The sequence below is a fragment of the Pelodiscus sinensis genome, chromosome 2 (assembly GCF_049634645.1).
Source record: "Pelodiscus sinensis isolate JC-2024 chromosome 2, ASM4963464v1, whole genome shotgun sequence".
NCBI lineage: Eukaryota > Metazoa > Chordata > Testudines > Trionychidae > Pelodiscus > Pelodiscus sinensis.
The window spans coordinates 118,979,479-118,988,125 of NC_134712.1; the positions used below are offsets into that span (position 1 = coordinate 118,979,479).

At 46.7% G+C, this 8,647-nt stretch overlaps 1 long non-coding RNA gene across 1 annotated transcript; it reads left to right on the top strand.

The window, feature by feature from the left end:
• The first annotated feature begins 2,194 nt into the window (after nt 1–2,194).
• On the top strand, nt 2,195–7,470 carry LOC112545748 (uncharacterized). Its single transcript, XR_003089293.2, has 4 exons — nt 2,195–2,319; nt 3,319–3,454; nt 3,920–6,216; nt 7,009–7,470. It is a non-coding gene; the product is annotated as an uncharacterized LOC112545748 (long non-coding RNA).
• Nucleotides 7,471–8,647: the final 1,177 nt, after the last annotated feature.

Sequence of the window (8,647 nt, forward strand, 5' to 3'; positions counted from 1 at the left end):
CCAGGAGCAGGTGTGCATGAAAATCAAGGGGGTCCACTGAGACCCCTGACCCTGAGCCCTGAGCTTACAATGGCCGTCCTGGGTCAGACCAAAGGTCCAGCTAGCCCAGTAGCCTGTCTGCCAACAGCGGCCAACCCTAGGGACCCTGGAGGGGATGGACCGAAGACAGTGACCAAGCCATTTGTCTCGTGCCATCCCTCTCCAGCCTTCCACAAACTTTGGGCAGGGACACCACTCCTACCCCCTGGCTAAGACTACTCCATGGACTCAACCTCCATGACTTGATCTCACTTCCCTTTAAACTCTGTTCTAGTTGTAGCCTTCACAGCCTCCTGCAGTAAGGAGTTCCACAGGTTAACTATTTGCTTTGGGAAGAACAACTTTCTCTTACTAGTTTGAAGCTTGCTACCCATTCCTTTCCTTTGGTGTCCTCTAGTCCTTCTTTATGGGAACTCATGAAGAACTTTTCCGAATGCACCCTCTCCACCCAACCCCTGCTTTTAGAGACCTCTATCCTGTCCCCGCTCCATCTCCTCTTTTCTAAGCTGAACAGTCCCAGTCTCTGTAGCCTCTCTTCATCTGGGACCTGTTCCCAACCCCTGATCATGTTAGTTGCCCTCCCCTCTCCCAGCCTTTCTCTTCCCCTCTCCCACCTCCTTTTCCCAGTCTCCCCCAGTTTTGTTCAATAAAGACAGAGTCAATGTTGGAAGAAACGTTATCTTTATTTTGTACATCAATGAGAAGGGGGGCTAGGGAAGGGTAAGTGGAAGGAGGTGAGGGAGGAATGGGGTACGAGCCCCCGATGGGGAGAACTGGGCTGGCTCTGCGGGCTTCTGGGGGTGGAAGCTCTCCTGCAGCCCCCCGATTGCCCCCTCTCCCCAGATGGCAGCCTGCGGCAAGTGCAGCCGGTCTGATGGCCGAGTGGTGTGATGTGCCCAGTGTGGGTACTCCGGGCAATCCAAGCCAGGACTGCTTTGCAAGCGGGGCACCCCTTAGAACTGTCTGTCCGGGGTGGGGGTCGGGACCCTTTAAGCGCAGCCCTCGGCTAGCCTGAGACAGCAGCTCCACGCTCTGTGTCCTCCTCTGATGCCCTGCCGGCACTGCTTCCGGCCATCCTTAAGCCCTGTTCAGGGTCCACTCAATGTGGACATGCTAGTTCGAATTAGCAAAACGCTAATTCGAACTAGTTTTTAGTTCTAGACGCGTTAGTTCGAATTAGCGCTGTAGTGTAGACGTACCCAGAGTTAGTGCTGTTAATTAGGCACCTTTGCATATCTGGCACATGGTACAAAACATGCTCCATTTTGTTGAGAGAGAATTTGCAGAAAAGTGGAGGGTTTTTTCAAAAATAATTTGCTTGATTTCAGGGATATGGCTGAAAGGGGACAAGTATGCAGTGAGCAGGGACACAGGATGCTCAGGGAAGACAGGAGGGACAGAGTGGGAAGAGAATGGGGCATGGGCAGGGAAGAGGATAGGGCCTGGGCTGGGAAGCTATTGCCACCCCAAGTGGAAGCTTCTCCAACTGCCCATGATCAACGGTATTTTCAGCACACTAAGCGACAGTCACAAGGGAATCTCTGTGACTGAACCCATCACAGTGAAATTAGTGGGAAATTTGATGCAAATCAAGTCATTAATACTTTTTTCAGAGCAAAGAGCTGACCTCTTCCTACTGCTTTAGTTAACTTTTTCAACCCATAGGAATGCTTCAAGAAACCATTTCCTCTTATTTTATAGGTCATTCTGATCAGCCCAGACAATGACTTACAATAACATTTTCAAAAGCATCAAATGTCATCACATTAAGTGTATTTAAAGTGTCTGACACATCTGCGTATCATCTACACTAGAAACATATGTGCCTATTTTCCAATAACAGTGTTGAACAAGATAAAAATTGCTCTGTTGCTGGAAAATAAATGAGTACAAAATTTACAGGAGCAGACTGGACCTAGGAAAGCCAATATAGATGTAATGAGTTTATCTCCTAATAGGAAGTTTATTTCCTCCTTAAGATCCTATAAAATGTTTTGCAAAGTATATAATACCCCAGTGTGGATGTAGAATAGGGGATTTTTATAGAAATCTCCCACCATTGCTGTAGCACTGGGATAGCTCTGTTGTGCTAGTAATGATTCTTATGTAGAATGTCTGCCTATTTTTTGTCATTGTGACATCTAATGCTGCTAAGGGCAAATCTGGACAAAATGTCAGCAGTTGGTCTTCACTAGGTCTCCCAGTATTGCTAACACAGGGAGCTGAACGGTACTACAACAGTGGTGAGGGATTTTCCTTCAAATCTTTCTTGAAGAAAAGGTGATGATTTGTTGTTGTTTGTGAGATTTTTTAAAAGAAAATATTGTGAGGATTGCAGCCTCTTTTTGGCTTACCCTGTTTTATGAACGAAATCTACAAGTAGAAGTAAGGCATTTTTGGGTGTGGAAAAATAAAATCACTGCTATCTAAGTAGCACCATATGCATGCATGAGGTGTTTACAGAAATATAATAAGACACAGCCCCTGCCTTGAAAAAATTAAAATGAAAGGACTTCATCCTGAAAACATTTAGACACACAAGAAATTCATGGCTTCAAATTGGACTTAACTGAAGTCCCTGAAACTTCTTACATGAATAATGATGCCACGTGTGAATAAAGGTCTGATTTTGTGAGTCTATGTTAGATGAGGTTCAATCAAAAACAAGCAAGAGGTGGATGGGACAACACATAATTGTTTAATTTGGATTGTTCACATCAAATACTCGTTGTTTGGTCCAGGATTTTTTCCCCCTTCAGATGTGTCTATTGACACCTGTGGACCCAAAGCACTAGCCTAATGGTATAGCCTGTGCTGGGGGCTTGATTTTATTGGGACTCAGTGCCAGAAGCCCAAAGAAGAAAAATATTTCATATTAGGGTTGTCAAACAATTAAAATTTAATCACAATTAAGCACACCATTAATAATGGAATTCCATTTCTTTAAATATTTGTAAATGTTTACCACATTTTAAAATATATTGACTTCAATTACAACACAGGAGACAAAGTGTATGGTGCTTATTTCATATTTATATTTTATTGTGAATAGTCACACTGTAAAAAAAAATAAAAAAAATAGTATTTTTCAGTTCACCTAATTCAAGTCCTGTAATGCAATCTTTTTAATGTGAAAGCTGAACTTACAAATTAGACTTATGTACAAGAAAACTGCATTCAAAAACTAAACAATGTAAAATGTTAGCTCGTACAAGTTCACTCTGTCCTACTTCTTGTTCAGCCAGTTCCCCAGACAAACAAGTTTGTTTACATTTGCAGGAGACAATGCTGCCCACTTCTTGTTCACAATGTCACCTGAAAGTTTGCATGGTGCTGTTGTAGCTGGCATTCAGGCCCGGATTAACACTTCTGGGGCTCAAAGGCTTCTGGATTTTGTGGGGCCATCGAGGTTCCGGTATGTGAACCAAAAATGAGGGGTTCAGTGTATGTGTGTGTGTGTGTGTGTGTGTGTGTGTGTGTGTGTGTGTGTGTGTGTGTGTGTGTGAGAGAGAGAGAGAGAGAGAGAGAGAGAGAGAGAGAGAGAGACTGTTGGGGAGCACGGTGGGAATGCAGGGTCTGGGTGGGAAGCAGAGTACAGGAGCAGGGTGAGGGTATAGCTTGCAGGCGAGCACTGCTAGGGGTGATATACGTGACTCCAGCTGGAGGAGGGAGAGGGGGAACAATAGTGGATGGAGCCACTCCCTCCCCACCGCTCCTCCGGCCAGGCAAAGCTCTAGTCTAGTGAATGCAGAGCCTTCCCATTCAGAGGACAGTATTGGGATGGCCACCTCAGAGCCCTTTTTAAAATTGTGATTAATTTTTGAGTTAATCAAGTGAGTTAACTGCTTTTAATCAACAGCCCTATTTCATATTCATGTAGGTAAAAGGCCATGCTTGGTGTCCTGAGAGAGCTATGGAATCCTCCACACAGCTTTGTTAATTAATACATTTAAAATCAGGGCCTCTTGGAACATTTGCAGTTGAATTGTTAATCATGAAGGATGTCCTATTCAGGAAGCATCCAGAAGGAAGAACATACTCCGGCATTATTATGATGGAAACAGAAAGGAAACACAGTCTACTGATTTTTTTTCCCATACATGCCGTATTCTATGACCTGGAGTTTCCAGCTATCGGTTTTGATCCTGCAAACACATAGACATGTGAGTAAAGTTACTTACTTGTGTAATCCCAATGACTTCAGTTGAGCTATTGCTTGTGAGTAACTTTACTCCTATGCATACATGATTGCAGGATAAGGACTTTAGTATGTAAGTGTACAATATAAAACTGTCAAGGAAGCTGATGATATAAACATTCCTAAAACCACACTCAGTATTACATAATATTTATTCTCTCTCTCTCAAAACATTTTGTGAGCGCAATCTCACTGCCTTTGAAGTCAGTGGGAGTTTTCCATTGGAGCTAAATTGAGCCTTGTACATGTGCTACCAAGCAGTTTACTACAGCAGAAAGAATATATAAAAAGCCTTATATTACTTAGCATTCGTTCCTTATAAAGCACTATATTCAGAGTTTTTCTGTTTCCTTAGTATGAGCTCCTCATTTCAGAATCCATAATGTGAATAATTAAATTAGTGGTAGATCACACTACAGTACAAGTTACATATATACTTATGCTGGCATTTAAAGAGGAGAATCTTTCTTCTCCTGCACTCTGCTTTTTATTATAGGAGGAGCTTGTTGCCCTGACAATAGCACTGCCTGACACTTTCCAGTTCAAGTATCTATTTTATTTGTTTATGACTTGGCCATATTTTAACTAGTAAGGCTGAAATTTTCCATGCTTCGTGTTTGACTCAGGCTGGTTTTGTTTTATTTTAAATTTCAGTTAACATGATTCAACTATTTCTAAGAACAAAATAAAGGAAAAGATATATTGTTTGGCCTATGTTAAAAAAGTTTCTTACAACCTTCTCTTTGAGAAGCTCTGGCATTGCAATGTTTTGGGACAGGGACTTGAAATTTGGCGGGAGTGGAGCTGGTGTCAGCGATGGGCAGATTGCCATCTCTATGAAAAAATGCCTGCATTTGGTTGAATCTAAACCTCTGAAAAATCTCAATTTGCAAGTTCTCAGTAGAGCTTTATCAGAATTTGGCAGCTAAATTCTCTAAGGAGTCCATCCCATTGAGCTTGCTGCAGTGTAGGGATGAGGGGCTGAGTGGGGATCTTCCTGAAGTTGCCACCAGAAGAGTCTTGTGTGCCAGCACAAAAACTGAGAGCTGGGAGAGTTTCTCACCTGTGCTACAAGGCTCCCCCTGCAGGCACCAGGCAATGTGGGGGAGAAAGTTGACTGAAATGCAGAAGGTCTTGGGGAGAACACCTGGGCTACGTCTACACTGAAGGCTTCTTACGTAAGGACTGTGTTGCGAAAGAGTTCTTGTGCAAAAGTTATTGCGCAAGAGCGTGTCCTCACTGATATGTGCTTTTGCGCAAGAGATGTGCTTTTGCACAAGGGCATCCATGGCAGTGTGGATGCTCTCTTGTGCAAGAAAGTTCTGATGGCCATTTTAGCAGGAAGCCAGCCCTGGAGCAGCGCCTTGACCGCATGACTCTCACTGCCACAGGCTTGCTGACTCATGGCACAGCCACAGGTCCCCCGAGACTCCCCTGGCCCTCTCAGGGAGCATAACCAGAGTTCCCAGGACTCACCGAGGGGTAGCAAGCAGCGGTCATCCTTGTGGTCTGGAGCGGAGATCTTGTCCCTCCTTCAGCTGTGCGGGGAGAAGTCCCTACAGGCTCTCCGCTCCAAACGCTGCAATGTGGACGTTTAAGGCCAGATGGCCAAGGCCCTGGCAGAGCAGCCCACCCACCCCGGACCTTAGAACAGGAGTAAGGTGAAGGAACTCCACCAGGTCTAGGTCAGGGCCCAAGAATGCAGCTCGTACTTCGGGGCAGGACCCCACACCTGCCCCTACTTTAACAAGTTGCACCAGATCCTGGGGGGGGTGGGGAAGTCCTTTCCCCACCCATCGTCATCGACTCTAGCCTCGAGATGCCCATTGTCAAATGGCTGGAGGTCGCAGAAGAGGAGGAGGACGAGGGACAGCAGGGGCAGGAGGAGGAGGACAACACAGCAACAACTGTCACGCTGTCTCAGGAGCCGGTTCTCACAAGCCTGGATGTATTGTTTGATGCTGGGGAGGGATCTTTAGGTGAGTGCTCTCAGTTTGTCACGCACGCAGGGTGGGGGAAGCAGGCGCAGAGCGGGAGAGGTGCAAGCGTTGCTTGGCCTGCTTGGGATGGACATCGTGCTGCAATCTGGGAACGTGGAACCACGTGCAGCGTTATTGTGCACCACATGGACTCAGCAGGCAGCCCCTGAGCACCCCCAGGCTCCTGCTCCCAGGCTTAGGGGACACCGCACAGTTGTCTGGCCCCAGGGGGAGGGATACGCTTCCACCACCTGCTATGGCTGGAAGCAGGCTAGCCACAAGGGTGCAGGCATGACCCCAGACACACGAGGAGTGCCGCACACAGCTCACAGGCATGCCTGCATGTGCGAGGCACCTTGGGGCCCCTGTGAGGCAGGGCCTGCTGTGCAGGCCACACATGGCCTTCTCCTGGGACATCCCCCCTCTTCTCAATGGTCTCAAGTTGTGGTGGGAGAGGTCCAGGTTGGATATTAGGAAAAACTATTTCACTAGGAGAGTAGTGAAGCACTGGAATGGGTTACCTAGGGAAGTAGTGGAGTCTCCATCCCTAGAGGTGTTTAATTCTCGGCTTGACAAAGCCCTGGCTGGGTTGATTTAGTTGGGATTGGTCCTGCCTAGAGCAGAGGGCTGGATTTGATGACCTTCTGAGGTCTCTTCCAGCTCTGTGGTTCTATGATTCTATGATTCTCTGGCCCAAGGACTGTTGGTTGCTGCTCACAGAGGAGGGCACGGCCTCAGGGACAGTGTGTGCATGGATAACTGACTGCCGCTCCCTCTTTTTATTGTCCACAGCTGGACCAGCTGGGACTGAGGGGCAAGACATGCCACCCAAGCCAGCTGCCCGACCCCGGGGGGCCTGAAAGTGCTCCAGGGTCCAGGAAGCCCTTATGAGGCAGCATGTGGGTGTCCTGAGTGACATGCAGCAGACCCTGGTGCAGAACGTCTGGGAGGACACACAGTGGCAGACCCACATGTGGGCCCAGCTCACGTGGCAGGGTGAAAACATGTGCCATCAAGCGGGAAATGATGGCACACCCGGCTGCTGTCGCTGCAACTGCCTACTACCCTCCTATCCCCCCTGCTATGCCCATTCCCCCTCCCCGTACCTCTCTTGACATCCGTGACTCTGCTCCAGCCCCTCTCTCCTGCCCACACCTCTGTGGTCCCAGGACCCACCCAACCCCAAGTTCGACAAGGTCCCCACACCCACGGTGGCACATCCAGCCACCCCCATGCCACTTCCAGACCTGAGCCCTACCCCCTCCAGGTTATGAGCCTCCTGCACCCTCCCCAGCTTTCTTTAATGAAATATTAATACAAAGTTTGTTGTGTTAAAATACAAATAGGTGGTTTTATTCATAGTTCAGGGGAGGGAGGGAGGGAGGGAGGGAGGGAGGGAGGAAGGAGTTGTGGTGGGAAAGGGATATTGGAGCAAGGCCCAGGCCCCTAGGGGGGAGGCCCTGGGAGAGTTACTGGGGCTCTTGAGAGAAACTCTTCCTCAGGGCCTCCTGGATGCGCACCCCCAATTGATGGACCTGGAAGATGGCAGCTGTCCACACCTGCTCAAAGGGTCTCCTTTCACGGCCTGCCTCTGCCCCCCACATAGGTAGGAAAGCCACCCCTTACTCTCCACAATGTTGTGGAGGACACAACACACCGAGACAACCTTAGTCCCCATTATATTGTATGTGTAGGTGGGATTATTTTTTCCAATGTGCATTACTTTACATTTATCAACATTGTTTCATTTGCCATTTTGTTGCCCAGTCACATAGTTTGGTGAGAACTGTTTGAAGCTCTTCACAGTCTGCTTTGATCTTAACTATCTTGAGCAGTTTAGTATCATCTGCAAATCTTGACACCTCAGTTTACCCCTTTCTCCAGATCATTTATAAATAGGCTGAATAGGACTGGTCCCAGTATGGACCCTTTGGGGACACCACTAGTTACCTCTTTCCATTCTGAAAACTTACTATTTATTCCTACCCCTTGTTGCCTGTCTTTTAACCATTTCTCAATCCATGAAAAGACCTTCTCTCTTATCCCATGACAACTTACTTTGCTTAAGAGTCTTTGGTAAGGGACTTTATCAAGAGCTTTCTGGAAATCTAAGTACACTATATCTACTGGTTTCCCCTTGTCCACATTTTTGTTGACCCTCTCAAAGAACTCTAGTAGATTAGTAAGGCTTGATTTCCCTTTAAAGAACCCATGTTGACTTTCCCTCAACAAATTATGTTGATCTATGAGTCTGGCCATTTTTTTTCTTTACTATAGTTTCAACTAATTTGCCTGGTATTGATATTAGAGTTACCAGTCTGTAATTGCAAGGATCACCTCTAGAGCCCTTTTTAAATATTGGCATCACATTATTAGGTATAGAAGCTAATTTAAAGGATAGGTAATAAACCACAGTTACTAATTCTGCAAT